General features: G+C 40.5%; 1 pseudogene; it reads left to right on the forward strand.

The window, feature by feature from the left end:
• The window catches only part of LOC110954857 (raftlin-like), a 135,462-nt pseudogene that overhangs the window by 59,761 nt on the left and 51,318 nt on the right, over positions 1-24,383 (forward strand).

A 24,383-nucleotide genomic window follows, 5' to 3' on the forward strand; every position in this document is an offset into this window, starting at 1 on the left:
ACATACAATAAGTAGCTACAAAAACGAGTAGTCCCATAGACTTCTTGGCACATTTCTTCTCAACACCATCATGCCTGATTTGTGTACATTTTGTAGAGGTCAGGACAAGAAATTATGCGCAACTCCCTCATGAAAGTCTGCAGTCATGCAGACTCACAGAAAGGGTGCATAATAGTGTCAAAAAGTTCAAATCAGAGCCCTCACATAATTGACGATATGACAGTGGGACAGCTCTGAGTCGTCATGCACTCTGAGCTCCTCCTTGTCAGTGACTAGGATCGGCCCGTTGAGAGGCTAAAGAAAAGGGAAAAGCAGCTATGATGGCCCGTTATTGCAACAGTAAATGTGCACTAGCTACTTGCTGTTGCCAGACAAAAATGATTCATTTAAGTCTTTCTTAGTTATGTCTAGAACTAAAAACAAGTTACTGCCTGAGATGTATGCTGTCTTGTGCCTACAATCAGGTAATGGGGATCACAGAAGGAAATTTGATTTTAAAACTCAGTTTGTCCACTTCAGACTGTAGCTTACATTTTTGTGTGGGAGTGTACACTGAAGTAATTGAAAAAATAAATAAGAAAATGAAATTACTTCATACTACAGGAAATTAGGTTCAGTGTTGTGTTTTGAAACCAAATGTTGTGTTTTTTCTTGCTGAGAAAAAGATCTGTTGTAACAGCAGTGATGACTTTGGAGACTCAGTAATTTGTTTAGAATAAACAGAAGAAGTAAATTATGGACGTGGTCAGCGACCTCCACCATGGCTGACAGACGATACTCAATTTTCATGAACACAAATCCAAACAGTCCTGCTGAGCGTGTTAAACAAGCCAATGACACTGCAAAGGTTTCATCAGAGACAGCTCAATTCTCTCTAAACAGCAAAATGTGTCCCAAAAAAAACACCAAATAAAACATTATCAGACCTGCTGACCTTAAAATACCACTCCATACTGAAATAAAGTTTACAAAACACATCTCTCCTCATAACTTCTTACACAATCTCAAGCACGCCGTGTTCCTTTCATTCTGGGGATACAGCTGAAACTGGGGCTTGCATCACTATTACTGGAGGCATGGCCATCTCTCCCAGTAACTGTCGAGGAATTTCTGCAGCACATGCAATCACTCTTTTTTTTCAGCCAAGAGCACTGTGGGGCGGCTGTGGCTCAGGTGGTAGAGCGGGTCGTCCAATGATCGAATGGTTGGCGGTTCGATTCCCGCTCTCGCCTTGTCATGTGCTGCATGCCGAAGTTTCCTTGGGCAAGATTCTGAACCCCGAATTGCCTACCAGTGACTGTTCCACTGGTGTGTGAATGTATACTGACTGATGTTGCAGGTTGATTAGCAACCTGCACATTAGTGTGTGAATGTGTGTGTGTCTGGGTGAATGGGAGCAATTGTTGTAAAAGCGCTTTGAGTACTCTGATGAGTAGAAAAGCGCTATATAAGAGCAAGTCCATTTACCATTACCATTTAGCACCGTGATCCAGTCCTACAATTACAATTATGAGCTAGAAAGCAGTTAATACTACGAATATTACGACAAGTTACATCTGTGACATACATGATGGATACTCATGAGATGCCACCAAATTTTATGGACTGATAAATCACACCGGCAGGCTTTGATGTCAAAAATGCGTCCCTACTATGCAAAATGCATACAGGCTGGATACAACATACATCAGTCTTATTCCACATACAAACTGTTTTGTCACACACTCTCTCCTCTCTTGGTTTGTCTCAGGTGGGACCTCCACGCTGCGTCTCTCATCAGTGCGAGAGCTGCCAGGTCAGCTGCACGAGCTTTACCAGCAGGGCTTCGTTCTGGCAGCCGTTCACCCGTTTATCCACCCCTGTGGTCCAGAGTCCAACAGCCCGCAGCACCAGCTCTACAGGGCCATACTGGTCCGACTCAGTGATGGGTAAGTATGAGATAAATTTTGGCTATTTAATGTGTTGCTAAGACTACATATACAAAAGAAAAGAAGATCTAAAACATGAGTTCCCACCAGACAGCAACTTCTGAGGCAGTGAGAAAAACTGCAGTTCCTCAAATGTCCACCTGAGGATGGCTCCGAAAGTGAGTCAGCACCTGGAAACCCCAATATTAAAATACCCAATATTAGAGCTGAAAACAAAATATGTTTACAGGCCTGTACAAAAGATGTTTTAGTCTCTACTGCAAATTTGACATCATGCATGCCAGCTGCATAGGGAAATTTCTATATAACTCACTTATTTAAATTGTATTAAGGCTAAAAGGTATGCATAATTATGACCATTGCTGCTTGTAGTGATAGGTGAGTACAGCCGCAGTACAGTCCATAGGGAGACATTTGCAAAGCCCGCCTCAGCTCCACTCATGTTCTTCTCTTTGCTGATGTTCAGACAAGTCAAGGGTTAGGTAGAGTCAGGTAAAGGCTTTAAAGCCATTCTTCAGGAAACCTATGGATTTATCCTTCTTCTATTGATAGTCAAAGGTTCCCCCCAGCATAAACTAATGTATCCTTCTGCAATATCTGCACATAATTTAGTCAGTAAGAAGGTTAGCTCTGTCATCAGTACAGTTTGTTTTGATTAATGATGTAGCATATGCAAAAACATAATTAGTAAAGTATTTCTGGTGTAACTGCATTCAGAAATACTTCAATTCTCATCCTCACTTATGGGTTTCATACATCTAATATTTACACTACATCCATTTGAAAGAAATGACACAGAACTAAATAAATATGCAACCTGTCCAAGTCCACAGGTCAAGGTGCTTTTCACAAGAATCACTGTAAACAGACAGGCAGAAGGTTGTGACAATTGAAGAGAAGGGTCCTTATTACTATGAATATATTTGGCTAAATGAAGGCAGGGGCCTCGCCCTGAGGCAGTCTTCTTTCAGGGGCCCCATACGTCTTAGCTGCACTCCTGGGAATAAGACCTTTGTTAGCACGAAATGATGAAGCCATTATAGGCACTTAAGGAAGCATGTTGAGATTACTAATATACCTTAATTGGTGTTATTATGCAGAAAAACACTTCGTGGGAATCAGATTTTTCTTTAGCTTCAAAAATGCAAAAATGGTATGCTGGCTGGTTATAAACGGACATTAAGTTCTACATAATGGGCATATTCACAGCTATTGTACTATATTTGAGCAATTAGTTTTTTTATGGGGAAAGATTCTCATCATGACAACCTTCTAAAAAACAGTAGAGGTCATTCAACCTTTCAGTGTAGCTTCACCAACACCAGAGCATCACAACATCTGTTTGTGGCTCAGCAAGCTGTCATGTGGGCCCTTTCAACGTTCAGGCCAAAACCGGCTGCGTGGCCCAAAGTCACACCCCTACATCTGCCCTCCAGCCCTGTGCCCAAGCCCCCTTTTTTCCTGGGAACCGTGGGGGTGGGCACGCACTTTAGTCAGGGCAGGACGCCAGGGAGCTGCTTCAGTGGTGGTTGAAGGGCACACAGGAGCAGTGACAGACAGCAGAGGGTGAAGTTTGCTTTTTTGTCTGCTCAGAAACCTTCTAAATATCACTTTCACTGGAAGGGGAGAAAAGAAACACATCCTGAGTTTTGAACGGGTTTGACGGCCCCCACGGGTCATGAAACCTGATCAGCTTATTCAGGACCACGAACTGTGAAGTCAGTTCAAATAAAAACATGACAATCAAAAAGACTGAAGCTATGATGAGAAGCGTTTTTTTTTTTTCTTTCTTTCCTGGCAGCAGTGACATGCAGACAGGCAGAGTCCAGCAGCTGAAGCCCCAGTGGCTGCTGCTCTGTCTGGCTCTGAAGCCCAGAGAAGAATCCAGGCCTGTTTACCAAAACACTGCTCCCTGGCTGCAGGGCATGGATGTGTGGGAGGGCGTGTGTCAGCTGTATGGGTTGAGATGCACCACTTGAACCTTTCACCTCTTCTCTGAATTGTTTAATGAGCCGACACACTGTATCTCTTGCGTTTCGTGTTTGTAGCACGTGCTTTTATATGTCTGTGTGTGATACGGTCTTGGACAAATCTGACTCTCTGATGCTCCAGAGCTGAATCAAATGCAGCAAAATCAGATTTCTCACAGCTTAAACCACATTCCTGAAAGCTAACAAACTGTTTCTGCAGCTTCTTAACTGCTGAGCAAAGACAAAACACCACTGCTGCAAATCTACATTGACATTTTGGTCATTTAACCAACTCCTTCACTTACAGCGACAGCACAAAAAGTGCAAAAAACCAATACCCAATATTACAAGCAACCAAGAGTAAGGAGTGTAATAATCAGAGCTGCTGTGCCCTGACAGGTCTGCTGCAACCACAGAGTGATCATGTAAGAAGAATAAAAATAAAAAGTACTTCAGGACTCACTGTGGAAGGAATATATTGTGGTTGTTGTTTTCAGAAAAACCGATGAAAACGGGATCAGGGAAGCGAATCAGACGGGTGAAGAATTTGCAGTAAGGTAAAACTTTGTTGATCCTTGTTTAAGAGTTTGTAAATGTAAGGATTCAGCACAGAAGAAAACAAAAATACATGCAAAGTAAGGAATTAATGAAGCCATGTCAAAAGATAAGAGCAGGGAAAATATTATAGTGAGAGAGTAATAAATTAGAAGGCATGCAATTAATTAGTTTGTGCAAATGTACGCTGATGATAACTGGAATTCTTAGGTGGACTGAGAATGCGCAGAAAAACGATTTTCAACTCAGTGCCAGCTGTCTAACACGCCTCTTTCTTTCCCCCCCCCGTCCCTGCTGGTGTTTGTTGCAGATATCAGGGCTTGTTTTCCTCCCTTTAGCAGAAAAAAAAAACATCCACTGACTTCCCTTGTCGTACAGTATGAGAAACAACCTCCACAGTGTGAGATAATTCATCACAGCAAACATGACAACTTAATTTGGGTTTGTCAAACTTTCTGTTTTATCATTATTTACTGTAATTTTGCCAGAGTTGAGCGGTGCCAGGCGTTACGATACGCCCTGCTTACTGTCAGTCACCCGACAGCCACAGAAAGAAACGAAGGTCTCTGGGAGAAAAGAAGGAAACCATTATTCATCAGAAGAACATTAATATCAAATATGAGTTCACAGTGAAAGCGTTAGTATTACGTATAGTATTAATAGTATTAAGAGAGTCACAGAAGTGGATCAAGATTAGTTTGCTTAAACTTTCCAAAATAACCTAGGGATATTTTTCTTAATGATGGTCTCCATCTGTTTAAGTTAAGGCAACTATATGTCTTGGTTAAGATTAAAACACAAACTGTGGTAGGGAGAACACCTTTCTATCCACTCTGACCTTCTTCTTAACATGTGGCATCTTTACAGTGGCAGCCAGTTTAATGTGGGGTGCTGTCTCCTCTCAATTATCAAGCGAAGGAAGGCTACTTAAACACCTTAAATATGAATTAAACATAAACTGCCTTCTGGTGGACCGGAAACATTCAACTGTGGCAGTACAGCATACAGATTTTGTCTAGCAGGGACCACAATGTAGACTACAATGTATATATTTGTAATTTCTATTCGATGGGGCTATACTGTAGGCTTAAGCATTACAAATGAGAACAGAGCACTAAGTTGGCCAAGGATCCAAACGTGAACTGATTTAAACTACTGAAGTGTGCCGTCCTTGTAGCCACATAGCACACTGGACACCCAAAAACCCTTGCCAAAATAAGATAAGATGTTTAATAAGTTCTCATTGTGCCAGTAATTGCCAGTTAACTGTTTTGGAGACACCATTATACATTCCTTAAATGTACCTGATGTTTACTGCATTTGGTATCGAGATTTCTGATGTAAGTGAAAAAAACATCCACCGTATTCTGTTCATTTTAATGATTAATCGATTATCAATTGATAACGTGGCCAACTATTAATAAAGGAAATCGTTTGCATCCCTAATCATAATTTTGTTTTAATCAATACTAAAATCACAATATATCATGATTATTTCATTATTTTTTAGAGACAAAGTATTCTTCCTACTGCACTTAACATTTAAACAGAGCACTTCTTTGTTCTTCTTTGAATCACAATCAGACTAGATCTTATTCACAGTGCATCTCCTAGAAGCAAAATACAAATAAAACTGAACCAAAACTTTTTATTCAAAATGAAACAGAGTTGCTTTCACAGTGAAAGCAACTGTTTGTTTCTCTTCCATTTAATATGTCCATACATAACTTCAGCGGTGGTTTGCTTTTTTTTTGCTAAATATCTTTAAAATAAGATGACTGAATTTCCTCTATTGTGGAGTGAAAACAAGACAGCCAGTCACATTTTAGAAGGTCATGTAGTTAAAATACATGCTACCCTCTGTTGTTGTTCTACTGCTGTTGTGTAGAACAATTTAGGTTCACGTTAGGAACGCACAGACATTCACACAGTCTCCATACCTCTCAGCTCTGCAAAATCAGACAGCAAAAATATTGATTTTGAGTGAAAAGGCAACAGCTGAATGAACTGCTTCTCTCCTTTAAAAAAAAAAGGCATGCTTGCTTTGCTTCCATGAAAAAGACAGCACGAGAGGGGAAAGAGGAATATAAGAGAATCACAGCTGGGAAGACATAAGCAGACTGAATGCGATTAAAAAAAGGTGAGACAGAGATTGAGTGAAAAGAGCAGAGGAGTCTACCCTCCTTTGATGGCCCTGGCCGAATGCAGGGCCCCGGCTTTATCTCCAGCGTCTGTCACCGTGGAGACAGCTGCTCACATCAGCACCAGCCCAGGGGAATCCAAATCTCTACCAAGGGATGAGGGAAGAGAAAGTAGCAAACCCAGAAAAGAGAGCATCTCCTCTCCTGTTCCCTTTTGCTGTCAGACCCAGGAATCAAAGGAAGATGAAGAAGGAGGTGGGGAGGGGGTAGAGGGGGTTACAGTGAACAGGAGTGAAAGCAGTGACAGCAAGCAGCCATTCATCCATCGGTCCAAAATGAACTGCTTTTTCTGACTACACGGAAAGCAAAGCCAAAGCCGAGACGCTGACTAGTGTACAGCAGCTATATTTAACATGCACAGTATGTCTACAGACACATTATTAGCCTCGGTGTGAGAGGCTCAGTCAACAAGGCACTTTACATGGAGGTGGTGATGCTACAGTCAGGAACTACACAGGGCTTGTGTACATAAAGCGCTGTGTCACCTGCAAATGTTAAAGACACTGTCACCTGACTGACATATGTGGTTAAGTGGGTTATAACTTTAGAAACCCCAAATGGCAATTTGTCACCTGCGGCGGCCGAACCTCGTTTCAACCTGCTGCGGGAAAGAAGAAGGGGGGGAAAAAAGCTGCAATGCAGACAGAATGGATTGGACTGTTTGAAAATTTAAAATGTCAACTGTCAAATTTCCTAGTGTTCAATTTGGTCACGATGTAATAGGGTTACAGTTCAGCAGACAATGTCTGATGGGATATATTCATCATTATTGGGTAATTGCAAGGAGCTCCCGTGTGCTCGGGCAGAGAAAGTGAGGGATGAAAGGGAGAGATGGGCTGAGAGGGAGGAGAAGGTTGAAGACCGTGAGAGAGAGAGACGGAAAAAGAGGAAAATAAAGAGGTTAGGCCTAAAAACCATTAGAGGGGATTCGCTCCGGTGAAATTATTCACGTATGTGTGAAAATGTGACACTGGAAGAGGTGTGCTGTATTATTAAAGCACCGCAGAGGCAGAGTATTAAACATGGGTTTAGTTGCTCCCTGACTGTGTCGTCATAGCAATAGATGAGTGGTGGGTGAAGGAGGTGGGTGAGATGACTGGCACGACTTTGCTTCTGATGCAAAAGGCCTGGAGAAAACACACATTTTGACTCATTCACTTGCTTCGCCGGTTTTGTCCAACCTTGACTTTCTTTCAGCAGCACAACAGAAAAGCTTTTGTTGTATATAGAAAGTGTAATATCGCTCTTCTAAAGCAACTTTCGCAAAGAGGTGGCATTAAGGCAACAATTTAAAGCTTTTTACTGAATGCATATGTGGTTACAATCCAGAAGTGACTGCTTTACACGCTATATAACATCGTTTGATGTCTTATTCTATCTACATCATTCCTATGAAACATGCTCCTAATGAGCAGTCATGATTTTAGCAAATGGTAACAGTGAAAATGGACATTTATTATTTAAGGAAAGTGTTGTCGTTGGTGTGGATTTTAAGACTTTTGAATAAATTCCATTGAAAAGCATAAGTAAAAATACTGCCATGAATAGTGAACATTGAATATTTAAATCTTTTCAAAGCTGTATTTATTGCATTTTAAGCACACTAGCAATGTGTCTCTGTGAATGGTACGGCTGCACGATTTTGGCCCAACTACTAGTCACCATTTTGAAATCAAGATTGTTTAACATGATTATTTACCAACTAATTCATTATAGTGCACTTAAATAAACAGAGTGCTCCTTCCACTGCCACGTTGAGCTACATTCCAGCTAAGGCACAAACCCCATCAAATTCTAACTTTAAAATAAGGTTCTTCTTCACTGGAATTCAATGTATCACCTTGAATAAAGATACTACAAATGACCAATGTTTCCTAAACACCTCACAGTAGATGCTCGCTAAGCAGCTGTGCACAAAAAAGCCTCAGTTCCTGCAGCCCAACTTGAAACTCAGTGACTGTATCTACTTGTGCCGTTTTTCCATTTTTGTGGAGCTTTCCATGAGTGGAGGTTTCTAACATTGCAAACACTGCAGTCAATTATCTTCATTTAACTGTGGGAAACCAAAATCACAACTGTGACTAATATTCAGTTCATTGTGCAGCCCTAATGGATTGTAACACAAGGCTGTCAGTCGGTCCAGGACTTTGGTCCACATTTAAATATCATCGCAATTACTGAATGGATTTCCATCACAATCTGCAGACATTTAGGGTCCTACTGACTTTGATAATGACCAGACTTTTTACCAAGCAATGCCGTGAGGTTAAAATGTTTGGTGTGTAGTGAAACATACAGCATCAATTGCTGTAAAAATGACTGAGCGTGTGTGTAAAAACGAATGACTGTTGAAGCATCAGATATGTATATTGTGGGATTGTAACAGGTTAAAATTTGAGAATGTTTTGCTCGTTATTCATACTGAGCTTAAGTATCAGTTTTGCAGCGACGGTAGTCAGTAAAAGTCCTGATGATGACTATAGCTGGACAGACAAATAAAATTCAGCCACTGATTGGAAATTCAATTATCACAAAGAAGAAATGAGCAGTTGTTGCCAGAATGTGCCAATCAATAATAATAATAAAAAAGAGGGTGATCAACTTTCAACAAATCAAATTCAGCTGAAAGGACCAAGAATTTCTCTGACAGGAGTGTTCTGAGAGAATGTGAAGGTTAAAGAAACACAAATTAAACTGGCTGCAGAGATTTTATTTTATTTTATTTTTTTTGCAGTTTGGTGTCCACTGAAAACAATAATAAATCAACACAGTGTAATTGGAAACCACAGATTTACAAATGATTTTGCCACTACACTGCTAAAACAAATCCCAAGGCAAGCCATTAACAGGTAATACGCAATTAGTTTCCATGTGATCGTTTGGCTCCAGTGGGAGTGATTAGTCCAACACAAGATGTTCTACGGCAAAACAAAGCATGTGACCCATCTGTGGCAAGGAACAAGCGAGGAGGGAGTAGAAGCAGGTGTATTCGCCCAGGAGGGAGCTCCAGGTAGGTGGGCAGGCAGGCAGGCAGGCAGGCAGGCATTTGACACCCGTCTAACCACACGAGGCCTTGGAGGTTGACAGCCGGAGCTGCACGCTGCATGAAAAGTCACTGTTTCACACAGAGAAGATGGACTGCAGGTGATGCGGCTGCTATTTTTAACCCGAGGCCTCCCCCCAGGACCGAGTGCTCCGTTTGAATTGTTGTTCTCGCTCACCTCTCTCCTCTCTCCTTCTCTGATGCTCTGCCTGTAGAAGCCTTCTATTCAGAGTTTTATTTCAAAATTAGTTATTCACCATTTAGAAAGAAGTAAAACCTGAATTTTTGATAGCGCAAATGAAATCAGATTTACGTAAGTGCCAGTTCTGGGTTTAAAAAGTCTCTCAAGGACCGAATTACTTTTATTTTATTGATAGATGTTGAATGATGAACTGGAGTTTTAATTTCCCTTTGAAATGGTTTTATATCTATTTGAAAAAGGGTCTTTTCATTTCTCCTTTTGAAGCTGCCTCTCAGCTTGCAGCACATGGTGACAGCTGCAGTCCTCTCTGTACAGTATTGCCAAAACATGTTGTATAAAGTCGACAGTGGAAGATTCAATTTTAGGATATAAGAAAGTAAGAAAAATATTTCCACTTGACTACACAATATTCACTCTACTGGCTGGCTGTCTGTCTTCTTCTCTGATTTGTTTCCTGACGATGCGCCTGGAGCTAAACCAAGCTGGTTGGTTGTGATTTATGTCGCAACCAACAGGGGATACATGCACCTTTCCTGCAGCGCCACCGGGCTTCTGCTGTCGCGTCTTTGAATGTTGTGACGCAGCGAAAAACAGACTCTCTGCTCGTCGTAATGAATGTTTCACAGAGCGTGTGAAGTTTTGTACTCATCGAGTCAGTCGGCCCAGTTACCGCTCTGCTGTATCTGCAACAGCAGTGAGCACAGAGCAATGGGTGTCAGTGACAGCAGAGGAGAAGTATGGTGATGGTGTGGTTTTATCTTTTTATTGATGGAGTCTCATGAGTTGGGCCATCACTTGTACAATGAAGTCTAACATAACGCTTCAGGCCTGGGTTTTTCAGTGGCAATGCACTAGTTTTCAACTGTATGTGCACAATATTCATTCAGACAGTCAGACTATTGTAATATTTTGGTATATTTCTTGACAAGAAAGGAGAAAAACAGTTGAGCTCATCAAGAAAACACTTGAAATGAGACTGAAATGAAAGAAAAATGTAAATAGGCTTATGCTCTTGGGTTCCCTGTGAATATAAAAGTGCCTTTTTTGCCTAAAAACTCTGGCAGTTTGGACTTAAAAGGGGCACTTTAAAGGGCAATTTACTAATGAGTGGTTGTTCTAGACAGCCTGTGAAGGAGAAGCATAAAATCAAGGGTTTCTGGAGCTTCACTCTTCCCATGGACTAAAACTTTGGATATTTTAGCCTCTGCTCCTTCAGTTTCTGGCTGTCAAAAGTTGAGTAATTTTATAGATGTAAAATGTTAAACAGTTTGAGTGTCCCTTTAACTTGCATTTTATATTAGTACATGCTTTTAATGTAATAACAGCACATATATGTTAAAGCTTTACATTTTGGGAAATCCCTAGATTTTCTTTCTTGCCAGGGATTTGAAAAGATCAACAACACTCTGATATCTCTCTGCTATGTATAAAATGGTTAGCTCAGGTTGACAACAGTTTCACAAAATTTTACAAATGGACAGCTATCATCTTTATCAAATCTGCACAAGCGCTAATCCTAAGCAATTGTGGTTTTATGGAAAATTATTTCCTGAAATATTTCTTGACTGAATGCAAGGTAGAGAAAAAGAACAATTTCTCCTTTAAATTGTTGTTTTGTTACTAGTTTCAGTCTTCAGGTCTGCAAACAGCAGATCGTACACTGTCTGGCCAAAGAAAAAGTTGCCACCTGCATTTAACAACGCAAATAGCTTTCCATTAAATAATTACTGCATTGATGCATATGTTTCAACTGGCAACGACTTATTTAACCTTAGCTGATGCAGTGAGGAGCTTCTCATTCCTTAAACAACCATGTCAGAAGACACATCCTGTGGTCGTGGAAAGGATCTAGGATGAAGGGTGAAATTATTGGCCAGCATCAAGCAAAGAAAACAACTAAGGAGGTTACTAAAATTACTAAAATTGGGTTAAGAACCATCCAATGCATTATAAAAATCTGGAAGGATAGTGGTGAACCATCATCTTTGAGGAATAGATAAGGTCGGTCATGTGGTCTGATAAGTCCAGATTTACCCTCTTCCAAAGTGATGGGCGTATCAGGGTAAGAAGAGAGGTGGATGACGTGATGCACTCATAATGCCTAGTGCCTACAAGCCTGTGGAGGCAGTGTTATGATCTGGGGTTGGTCAAGTCCAGGTTCAGCAACATTATGTTCCCAAAGAAGAGGTCAGCGGACTACCTAAGTACACTAAAAAATAGCAGGTCTTTCCATCAGTGGAGTTTTTCTTTCCTGATGGCATGGGCATGTTCCGAGATGACGATGCCATCGTCATTTTCACATGTAGAGTGGCCTCCACAGAGTCCAGACCTCAGCCCCATTGAGAATCTTTGGGATGTTCTGGAGAAGACTTTGCGATCCGACTCTCCCATCATCAATGCAAGATCTTGGCAAAAAATTAATGCAACTCCGAACAGAAATAAATTCTGTGACTTTGCAGAAGCTTATCGAAACGATGCCACAGTGACTGTGTGCCATTTTCAGAGCTAAAGGCGGTCCAACGAAATATCAGAGCGTGCAATTTTTTTATTTTTTATTTTGGACAGGCAGTGTATCCTACACCTCAACAACAGCAAGTCAGATTGTCAAAAACGGTCAAACTTGTGTGTGTTATATTCCTTAATATATTTTATATTTATTTATAATGCATGTAGACTAAAAAGGCTGTCAGGTAAAGTAAATTGAGCAAACTGCGGCCCATTTAGTTACTCTAGAGATTACATGCAGATGTTTTCACCAACAGTAAATCAACTGGTTGAAGAGTAGGTACAATTTTATTCGACCAAGAAATTCAACTATTTCCCCCAGTTTCTGTTCATAATTGATATATTAAAATCTGTATCCAGAGGGGGTCTAGCAGAGAAAAAATTGCGGTGATAAAGCCTTCAGATCACACACAAAGAGGCACTGACATGTATGTTCACTCAGGGGGAGTCTTTGCGTGACCTGGGACGCAGTAAGAGCAGCCATTAATACACACACCAGCTTGCACGCATGCATCTTTTACCCTCCCGCACATCAGGTGTCCGTGTTAAGCCAGAGCTCATGCAGAGCACACACACACCACCCTCACACACAAACACACATAGACAACCACTGTTCGTGCACACGGACTGTACTACACACTGAGGAAAAGGGTGTGTGTGGCTTCTTCGCCTTGTCAACAGGATGAGAAGCAGGGAGATAGAAGCTGGGGCATTAGTCTCCTCAGGGCTAGCTCTGGGATTTCCTCCAGAGGACAGAAAAGGAAAATACAACACCATATAAATAGATTCTCCCTGCTCGAAATACTGATATGGGCTCAACAGGGAGGGCTGGGGGAAGGGGTGCAGACCAGATTTGCATTGAATTTCCTGCTTTTTGTATGTGTTTTCTTTCATCCGTGTGGATCTTTGTCTCATTTAAGTGTTATTGTATTTCTCCCTTACCTCCCACAGGGCAACAATAACATTAACAAAGCTTCTTGATGCAGTGTAATTTGTTGATAAGGGGGCTCTATTTGTATTTGACGGCGGGGTTTGTCAATACCGCCCCATTTATGGATGTATTATAACTGCAATTTTATGATTTCGGGCTGGTTATGAATCTGTGTTTGCATGCGTATGAATGCATGGGCACCCACATGTATCAGGAGCATTTGTCCAACAGACTGGTTGACTTAAAGGCCTAAATTCATTGTCCTGTCTTTCCCACTGTGGTGTCTGCAGGGTGGAACGGTGCCAGTCAGTCTGCCCACCATACAAACTACAGCTGGAGGAGTGTCTGTCCGCTGAGCAGGTGCCCACCCCAGAGCTCATCCAGGGCTATGTCAAGAAGGTAGGAATGTTTTACAAACCAAGTTGAAGGTTTTGCCAGCTTGTGCCCTGGTGGAGAGAGGGACGCAAGGACAGAGCAAAAGATATGAAAATACGAATGCTGTAGTGGCTTTTATTCTAAGTTCATATCTTTGGAAATTTATTCTGCTATCAAAACTCAAATCATTTGGTCCAGTATGTCACCCTGTCTGAAAGCCCAGAGAACACAATGTTTGAGTGTTTACAACTGTGTTTTAGTGAATCAACCACATGGCTAAACCTGTCAGCAAGAGCACTGCCATCAAGCTGAAGCCTTTTAATAGCAGCTTGTCACTGAATGCTTGGAGCGTAGTTGCCCATGGAGTACATCATGCTGGAAAAGTGACAATGATTTTTTTATTTTTTTTAGTGTAATTGCCACCTTAAAACATAACAAAACCCAAGAGTGGTGGCAGACTGTGTGTATTTCAGGAGACGTCAGTTACAAATTAATGGGAAGTCTACAACTTTGATTTTGTTGTCACTCTGCTAATATGAGCAGTGTCAACAGGCTTCAGCTGCTATTAGTAAAACGTGTTCTGAGCTGTTCCCCAAAGTAATCATCTCAGTGTCAACTTAGTCAGCTGAAAAACGGTAAATCCTCGTTTTACGGTGCAAGGCATCCTGTGAGTCAATCCAAAAGGTGTCAACAGTAATTACAAGGAAGCAAAGGCAGGAATGAAGGCAGCAATGCAATGGGCAACAGTAGAAGAAGAATTAAAGTTACAGCTTTTCAAATGTTTATGCCAGATCCAAAACAAACTTTTTGAACACATGCCTGAAACCCCACACACATATGTTAATTTTAAAAAAGACAAACCTGAACCAAAGTAGTACTGAGCACAGTCAGACCGGTCCTGAAAAGTTACACCCGAAAAAAACCAAAGGTAGACCACTAATATTGACAGTAGCCACCAGTTACTAAGCAGCAATACGCGTAATTTGTACTTGCGCTTCTCAATTTATACTCTCCATCTCACCTCTCAAGAATATTTTTCTCCTGCGATAATTATAATGAACTGTGAGTTGATAGCAGCTCCACTCTTATCCACTTGAGTATTGCACATATTAACACACAAATCTCGTAATACGTGATTACACTCAACCTTGTCGTCTCAGACATGGAGGACCTCAGAGAACCTCTGATTGAGATCATTGATAAGTGTTAACATAGCAATGCGGCGAAGTAAAACACAACTATGGAGTAAAATAAAAAGGTTAAAATAAGTGCCTCATTAAAGTTACTGATGCATTAAGCCCTTACTCAAAGTTTTTTGGCCATCAGAGGACAGCATGAACAGGTTGTAAATGCAGCACTGACACACTACATTGTCTGTTTTTTATGTTCAAGCTGTATTGTACAGGAATTGATTTTATTTATTGAAGAATAAAATGGAGGCTTCTTCTCATAATTAGGATTTCCCAACTGATGAAGCACTGTTTCATAATTATGACAGTATACTTGTAAATATGATATTGTAAACTTGTAATTGTGCGAAACGGTTATTGGGGTTTTCAATCATCCCTGTTTTTGAAAGAAGTGAAATAAAATAAATCAACAGTAAACCTTTTATATCTTTTTTTTGGAATGCAACACATTTTTTTAATACAAACAGCCACCTATTTACAACAACAACAGAGTTGGAGCAACACTGTCATATATTTAAAGCCACATTTCAATTCTTTAAATGTAAGCTTCCATGTTGATAACCGTTGGTGTAACTCTTAGCCTACCCAAAGAGAAAGACTACTGGAATTCAACCATGCGTGCTTGAGCGCAGTTCTCCAATAAGCCAACAACATGTCGCCTCTTGGCGATGATGCTACACGAAGATCAAATGCTGCTGACCACAGTAGACATCACATAAGTATGGCTTGTGACTGCAGATGAAACAGGCCTCCCAGTAATCCTCTTTGATAGCAATCAGTGTAAAAGCTCAGTTTCATTCCACTACAAAAAAGTTCTTTGTCCACAATGACTTCCGTCTTTTCTGCGCCGAGGGCAAAACTAAAGGATCAACCACAGCACAGACACAAACAAGAATTGACTGCAATCCTCATTCTACATATTTTAAAAACTGCTACGAGTGGCAGCAGATGACTATAAGATGCACATGTATGGCCGTTGATCCAATACAGTTTCTTTTTAGAAGTACAACAACCTTATCCACCTACATACAACCAACAAGTCTAACTGACCAGAACATGTTTGTACTGATTTTCTAGCAATTCAAAGAATGATTTCAATTAGTGTAACTACAAAATAGATACAAAGTATAAAAATGCAATTTTTTTAAATGTAAAACCGGAAACTGTGCATGTTTTTTGTTTAGTTAAAGTGAATATGATAAAGGTGTAGCTGTGGATACATTTGTGGTTCTTGTGATAACTCAAAAACTGTAGGGATGGATGAAACCTACCTTAAGGTGCTCTCGAAACAACTGGTACAAACTTCTCAGCAATGAAACACTGACTAAGAAGCTGAATCTAAAAGAAAGAAACAATTGACTGGATGAGCAGTGATGTCTCAACTAGGAACTGCAGATTCGGGTGATAAATCTGTTAGTTTAACACTGTGTGATGTGAAACAGTATTATTGATGCTATTATAGTTTTAAAATGCAGCATGTTGTTCAACTGCAGTGCTATGTAATACACTAAAAGCTGAGTTTCCTTAATGGTTTCAGGCTAATGTTATTTAGCAGAACGAATGGCTTGACATATCCATATTTTTCACAGAGAAGATGAAAGCAGCAAACAGGAGCCAGAAATCTAAAATCGCATTCCCCGATTTAGTAATGAATTAGCTAAGTAGCGTGTGTCACTGTTATGAATACACTGCTGCAGAAAGCCTGTTTGAAATGGCACTTCAGATGATATATATATGGCACAAACTCGTCTTCTGCGAGCTGGTAATGCTGCGTCATCATGATTCAACCTTCCTGCCTAATCTATATATTACCGACCGTGATGTCGGCCTTTCAAGCCTCACTTCTGAACCTTTCTGTACATTTTGCCCTTCGATTAGTCATGCAACCGCAGTCCTGTAGGACCTCATTACTGTTGGTTATCATTTTAATCTACTGAGCTGCTACACGCCTGCTAGAGGAGCAGGAGGCCAGGCTGGAAATCTATTAAAAGCGAAGTGGACATGGATGAGTGGTACAGGAGTGAGCAAGGAAGTCCGTTTCCTCCAGCCTCTCTCCTGGATTCTGCTTCTTTCACCATTTTTCTTTCTTCATCTCGCTTTCTTCTTCCATTTTCGTTCCTTTCTCTTCTTCACCGTCTTTGTCATTATCCGTTCATCCTCTCTTTTTGTCATCCCTACCCTCCGTCTGTCTGCACTCTCAATCTCTCTTGACCTTGAGACACCTCCTCCTGGTGCCACTTTAATAACTTACAGGGGAAATAGGAAATGTGGTCTCAAGTCAAAATTGAAATGGGGTTTTCAAGACAGGCTGTTGATATTCCGGTGGCAGTGTAAGGGAAGCTACTTCCAGAATATTTTTCACCAAGTTTGTGCTCTGCATCATTTCGGTTAATGAAGAGAAATGATGCGATTTCGACCTCAGAACCTCATTTTCTTGACCTGAGGTGGTTCCGTCTGAGGCAGAGCGACTTGTCTTTTCCTTTAGACTGAGAAGTTCAGAAGAATGCTCATTTTAAATTAGATTCCCTTTAGCTAGTAGCTGTCAGATTATTAAAACTGTCCACACTGTCTGACAGTAAATATATTATAAGCAGTACCAGTCAAAGGTTTGGACACACCGTACTTTATTTTTACTCATTCATGCAGTAAAGCAAAAAAATTAAAATCTAAACAACAAATTTGGATTTATCTAGTTACCACAAGCACAAATCTGTGTACATTTTCGAGTCTTCATTCTCCAACTAGGTTCATGTGGTCATTACCTGGAGCTTTTGTTTTGCACTCCAACTCCTCCTAAACCATCTCAGCTTGGTTTAGGTGGATGATTGTGGAGGTCAGGACATTTCATGCAGTACTCCATCACTCTGTTTCTGTGTCAGACAACTCTTACAGAGCCTGGAAGTGTGTTTTAACTCATCATCATGCTGAAGAAGTCATAGTAACCAGATAACTAGATGGTGTGTCTCAGCAGGATGTTGTGCTAGCCATGCTGCTAATGTCCCACAGTGTCTCCATCACAAATCCTCCTGAACCACATGTGCAGATACCATTTGTTCACCTTCTCTGTCTCTCACAAAGAAACACCATCTGCAACCAAAGATCTCATCAAACCAAAGTCTAAATTTCCTCCATAGTAGTTTCTTTGCCATAGTTCCACCTTAAAGGGCTGATTCACAGTCTCTATACAACAGCTGATGCTGACATGTGTCTGCTTCTTGAACTATAAGAAGCATTGATGTGGACTCTAATCTAAGCTGCTGTTAATTGGCAATTTCTGAGGCTGCTAACTCTCTGGACTCCGGACGGACTGACCTTCATGTCTTAAAGTAATGATGGACTGCCATTTCTCTCTTCTTAGCTGAGCTGGTCTTGCTATAACACAAATTACTCCATTTGTTGAATAGGGGTGTTTGCTTTATAGCAACACTACAACAGCAATAAACAAACCGAAAAAATGGCATCAAAAGCATGAACAAGGCAAGAAATTCCACAAGTCAATTTTTTATAAGGTTCACTTGTTGACTAAAACTATTCCAAGATATTTTCAATAGCTATGATCAAGACAAGCAGTGGATACTTGGAGGAATGAAAACATGAATCATACTTTGTTTAGATTGTTTCTCTCACTACATAATTACATTTCCACAAATCCTTGACCACTGGTACTTGTGTTTTAAGCTATTTAACCCGTTGCGCTTCAGTGTTCTGCCTGCGGAACACTTTGAGATCTGCATAAGCATTTCCTTAAATGTCTGAAGCTGCAAATGCGATTATACAAACACTATACACCGATGGAAAGCTTAGATTCTCATGAATCCGCCGGTATAAACCACTTTCAGATGTGATTACCACAGCGGGTAATATAAACACATTTGTCCGACAAACAACGAATATCCATCCATCCGTTCTCTATACACGGCTTTAACGTACACAGCGCGACTCACATTTGCGGGTTCATTATTACACACAGATGAAAATATTCCACAAAAAACGGCTATAATCCAACCTTGGACATCCAGACGAAACAAGCCAGTAAGATATTTTGTCCAAAACATGTCTTGAAGTCGGTATATAATCCACGAATAGGTCGTTTTCGAGGAAATGCATCTCGCGATGCGCATCCAATATACCCTGTATTTCTCGTCATATTTTTATTTACAAATAAAATATTAGCGATTTTTTTGTACTGAAATTGGCTGGAATTGACTGTACCTTATAGGGCTATACATTCTTCTTAGAGAAATAATCAAACCAAACACTGTAATCTTTTATAGCTGCATCATTGTATCTAATGGAACTATTCTACATGTCTGGTCTATCATTCATGTGGCTCTAGGAATAACCACAATGGTTCACCACTCTAGTCCAGACTAAATTACCTCAAAAGTATGGGGACAGTAATATTTTTTTAACACAATCATATTCGCAGAAAAAATAATCCTAATGATTTGAGTAACTCGGGTATATTTGTAGACTTTGGGTTTTTTTAATGAAATATTTTGACACCTGATAGCTGGTTTGCTTTAAAACTTGGTATATTTACATCTCCTCAAGGATGAGTTGCACTGATTTTAGTGAAAAACAGTAAAACACAGAAGTAGATGTGGAGAAGAATGCCTTGTTAAAAAAAAAAAAAAAAAACATGGCTTAGTGCATCAGACTAACCCTAACCACACTGTCTGCTAGCAAGCATTGGCTGATAAGCACTAATGTGCCTAGCTAAAAGGTTTAACATAATAAACACTAACGCACTGTCACTGTGAGCATGTAAGCATGATGACAGGATTTTCACAGAGCCGCTAACATTGCTGCAAAATAATGTTTGTTTCCCCATAATTCAGGCTGCTATATCTGGTATCTTTAGATGTTCAATTTATGGCACAAAAAATGTAAACAAAAAAACAAAAACACAGGTGTTCATATTAATGAAACTATAGTGGCAGAAAATTGATGGAATTTTAATTATCTGGTGGTCAGCTACTAAATTAATCAATTTAACATTTCAGTATCTTTTTCTAGCCAGCTGTTTACCTATTTACATTAAAGTCTTCTTAAGGACAAATCACATTTTTTTATGACTGCAGTGCTTTGTCCATGTTGTTGAATATGCACTTACACATTCTGCGATTTACTCTCATTTTCATATATTTTCATGCTTATCTATTGGCAAGATGTCTCTGGAAAAAAAAATCTAATCAGAATGCTTCTAGCTTGTCAAGCGAGGGATTTGATGAAATGATGATATTAATTTTGGAACCAAAAATAAATTCAATCATTACAGCCCTCTATTTGAATCTACCGTTCTATCAGCTGCACCAACATTAGACAGTCAGAGCCGTTCATTTTTCTCCCTGTGACTGCCTGCATTACCATTAAATGAGATACAACAGTTGCTCCTTTTTATCTCAGCAATTCCATTTCAACATATTGGTATAGGGAATATGATGTGGAAGCACTCAGAGAGCATTCAACTGATATTAAACAATATGGCTGGAAACAGTGTGACTGTTTTCCAATTTAATTTCATAGTGAATAACTTGCAATTTGATTTGATTTTTATTTTCTTCCCTCAATGTGGCTCGAGATAGAGACGGGTGCTGCCTTAGCTCGAGAGGAGGAGGGGGGGTGTTGGTTGGTGGAATGCGGAAGAAATGGAGAATGGCATCATTAACATTCTCTGACAGTTAACGTTTCAATCTCGCTGTGTAGCAGAACCCCAATATTGACCTAAAATGCCAGATGACAACAAGACAGCGAAAACTGTGGATTGTGTGGTTGTGGGATGTGGCCCGGGTGTGAATAGGGTTGCAGCCGCACCAGTCTAATCAAAAACTGTGTGATTGGAGGAGCTGCGGGAAAGGAATGAAGAGAAACAGTGGAGGGAAGAAAAAACAAAGCACTAACAGATGCAGAGGTCTCAAAAAATCAATTTCAAGAGAATTGATTTCAGACTTACTCTGAAAGTTTTGTTTCAGTTTGAGATCTCACCAGTAATAACTTGCTCTTCATTTTATGCTTCATAGGTTACTCTTAATTTGAATCCTGAATTTGAATTTTTTGGCATAGAACCAATAAGCAAAACTAATGAAAATAAACACAGTTTCCCATCTAAGATGTTCTTAGGCTGCAAGTAATAATTGCTTCTATCATTAATTAGTTTTCAGAGTGCTGTCTTAATTATTCAACTATTTATTGAGTTTTCAGGAGTGAAATGTGAAAAAAATTGCTAAAACTACATTATTTAGATCATCATGAGGCATCCTAAACTTGCATGTTTTATTCAAGGAAAATCCCAATAACATTTTGCCTTCTTAATGGTGGCAAAATATTTTTATTTTGCTACCATCACATATTCATGTATGACAAAGAAATGGTGCAAATATTCACATTTGAAAAGCTCATTTTTGCATAAAACATTTAATTATCCAAATAATCACCAATTTATTTTCTGTCATTTGACTAACTGTTTTAACTAGGGATGTCTGGGGCAGATCAAGACAATTTTTAAGTTATCAGTATCGTCGAGGACCCAAGCCCAATCCTTGATGTATATCCACATGTTGTAAATATTGCTGGTAAATCCTCAGAAACATGACAACAGCTATATATGTCAGTGGGAGATAGGTACAGTATCCTAACTGATCTCTGATTAATTACATGTACGCTGGCTGGCAGCCACTAAGCGTGACAGAAGACTTTGTCATGGTGCCCCTTTACTACCTAAAACACCAAAATGCTTTCAGCTTGCCAACACTGTAATGATATCCTCCTCGAGTCGTGACAGTTTTAAACAGGAAGAGGCTCCACTTGCAGTATTTAGGAAATTGTTATCAGGTTTAAAAAGATACTAAATATTAAATGATTCAGATCAGATTAGGAGCCAAAAAAATAACACTTTATCAGGACGATTCATGAATGCATATAAAGGACTTGTTGCTACTGTTCCAGTTTTTTACATATAATTTCATTTTCTTCACTCCTCACAGCAGATACAGGATGCTGCTGACCAGGGGGTGATGTTTGTGGGATTTGTCCAGGAGCCATATGGTGCCCCATGCACCAGGATCAGAGAACTAGACACCCCCTCCCTGTCCCTGCACTCCAGCCCCAGCTCTGTGCTTGGATCCCTGGGCAGCTGCAGTCCCTCAAACCCATCCAGCCCCAGAAACCAGGCAGAACCTGGAGCTCAAGCTGACACACCGGACAAAGAGGGGAATGAGGAAGCCTCACTGGAGGCCGGGGAAGGAGCACCGAGCGGGGAGAAGAATCAAAGTGGGAAAACCGGGAACCACTCAGGGCGTGGGATGGAGAGCAGCCACGATGAGGTCTCACCTGCAGCATCTCCAGTATCAGAGGGAGATCTGGAGCACAGTGAGGAGCTGACGGAGGAGGACTCGCCATATCACAATAACAACAAAGACAGTGGCACAGACACAAAGGAGAGGCCAAGATACCGACTGCGGCGAGGTGATGGTGAGTGGTCTCCATGGTTACCGCCATACACTAAAACTGGTGTGTTAAGCAAAAATCATGTAAATGAGGACTGTAAGGCACTTACATGTGGTGAAAAATGAATGAACCTGCAGGAAACAAGGGAGAATGTGATGATAATACACCAACTAGTTGTATTTGGATACCTGAAGCATTATTTCATTTTACTCCAAAACACACAAATGGTCCCGTTTTTACACATATTGAATATTTCTGGCCTCACAGAAACATCATATTATCCATTAGCTACACCTGTATGGAGTAAGATTACTGTCAAAAGTGTTCATCCACAATTCTAACCATTCGTATTCGTAATGTTAAACATTTGTATGTTAATAAAAAACTTGTACACAAAATTCTGCTGTCATATGCATGAGTTTGATAAATTAAGGGTTAGGATTGTTTTTACGAGTATGAACCTAAAAGTTGTGAGTGCAACTCTAATTTCTACGACTACGAAGTCTTCCCTGTGAGGACGAATTCAAGTTTATGGGTACGAGTAGAAAAATACTGGAATGACGTCACATAGGTCACAGGGGAAGGTAATCGAACACCAATTGCTCCAAACGCGCATGCGCCATTTATAAAGAGTAGACGCCGGGTGGACCCAGTGGACCTACCGGGGCAGGTGACGCCTCACAGGTCAAGTAAATAACACATCCAACTTCTTGTAATTTATTTCATGAAACTGTACTGTTTTAATTGATATACAGTTTATGGACGAAAGACGGTACTGCTTAGCTTGCACGCTAACGAGCCGGGCCGGTGACACATTAGCCTTCTAATGCAAGGAGGCTAATGAGGAGGCTAAGGAGGCTTAATAACAAAACAAATATAATTTGAGATTATGAATCGTGGCAATTGGCGTATGAATCAGCCCATTGTACAGCCTAAATTGCTGTAAATTAAGTCCAGTTTTAGTTCTTTGCAAACTCAGACACGTGCATTAGTTTAGTTTGCAATTAATCTGGTGGAGTTCGGTAAAGTTGGAAAGATATTCACAGATTCGGACTTCCGGCATCAATAACTCATGAGATATATGTTGTCAAAACATGAACGATGCCTCTTTCAAATCGTTGTAAGGTAGACAATGTGCTACAAGGCCAATTTTATCAAAAGTCGCTGTCTTTCAAGCTACAGAAATAACATTGGCGTCTATGAGCAGCCGGCGGTGCAATGAGTGAATAGCAAATAGCAAAACCGCTGCATGAAGAGCTGAGCACTTGTTGGGCCTTTTGCCTTCACTCTGCGGTCCATCTTATCCCAAACTATCTCAACTGGATTTAGGTGAGGTGACTGTAGAGGCCAGGTCATTTGACACAGCACTGCATTACTCTCCTTCTTGGTCAGATAATCCTTACACAGCCTGGAGATGTGTTTGGGGTCATTGTCCTGTTGAAAAATAAATGATGGTCCAACTAAGCGCAAACCAGATGGGATGGCATGCCGTTGCAGGATGCTGTGGTAGACATGCTGGTTCAGCTTTCCTTCAATTTTTAATAAATTCCCAACAGTATCTCTACAAATGTGTCACTAGCAAAGCACCCCCACACATCACACCTCCTCCTCCATGCTTCACGGTGGGAACCGTACATGAAGAGACCATCCATTCACCTTTTCTGTGTCGCACAAAGACACAGTGGGTGGAGCCAGAGATCTCAAATTTGGACTCATCAGATCAAAGCACAGATTTCCACTGGTCTAATGTCCATTTCTTGTGTTTCTCGGCCCAAACAAATCTCTTCTGCTTGTTGCTCTTCCTTAGTAGTGGTTTCTTAGCAGCTATTTGACCATAAAGGAATATTGGTTCAGTCTCCTCTGAACAGTTGATGTAGAGATGTGTCTGCTACTAGAACTCTGTGTGGCATTTATCTAGGCTTTAATCTGAGGTGCTGTTAACTTGTGATTTCGGAGGCTGGTGACTTGGATGAACTTATCCTCAGCAGCAGAGGTGATTCTTGGTCTTCCTTTCCTGGGACGGTCGTCATGTGA

This window comes from Acanthochromis polyacanthus, chromosome 12, assembly GCF_021347895.1.
Source record: "Acanthochromis polyacanthus isolate Apoly-LR-REF ecotype Palm Island chromosome 12, KAUST_Apoly_ChrSc, whole genome shotgun sequence".
NCBI classification, from domain to species: Eukaryota; Metazoa; Chordata; class Actinopteri; family Pomacentridae; genus Acanthochromis; species Acanthochromis polyacanthus.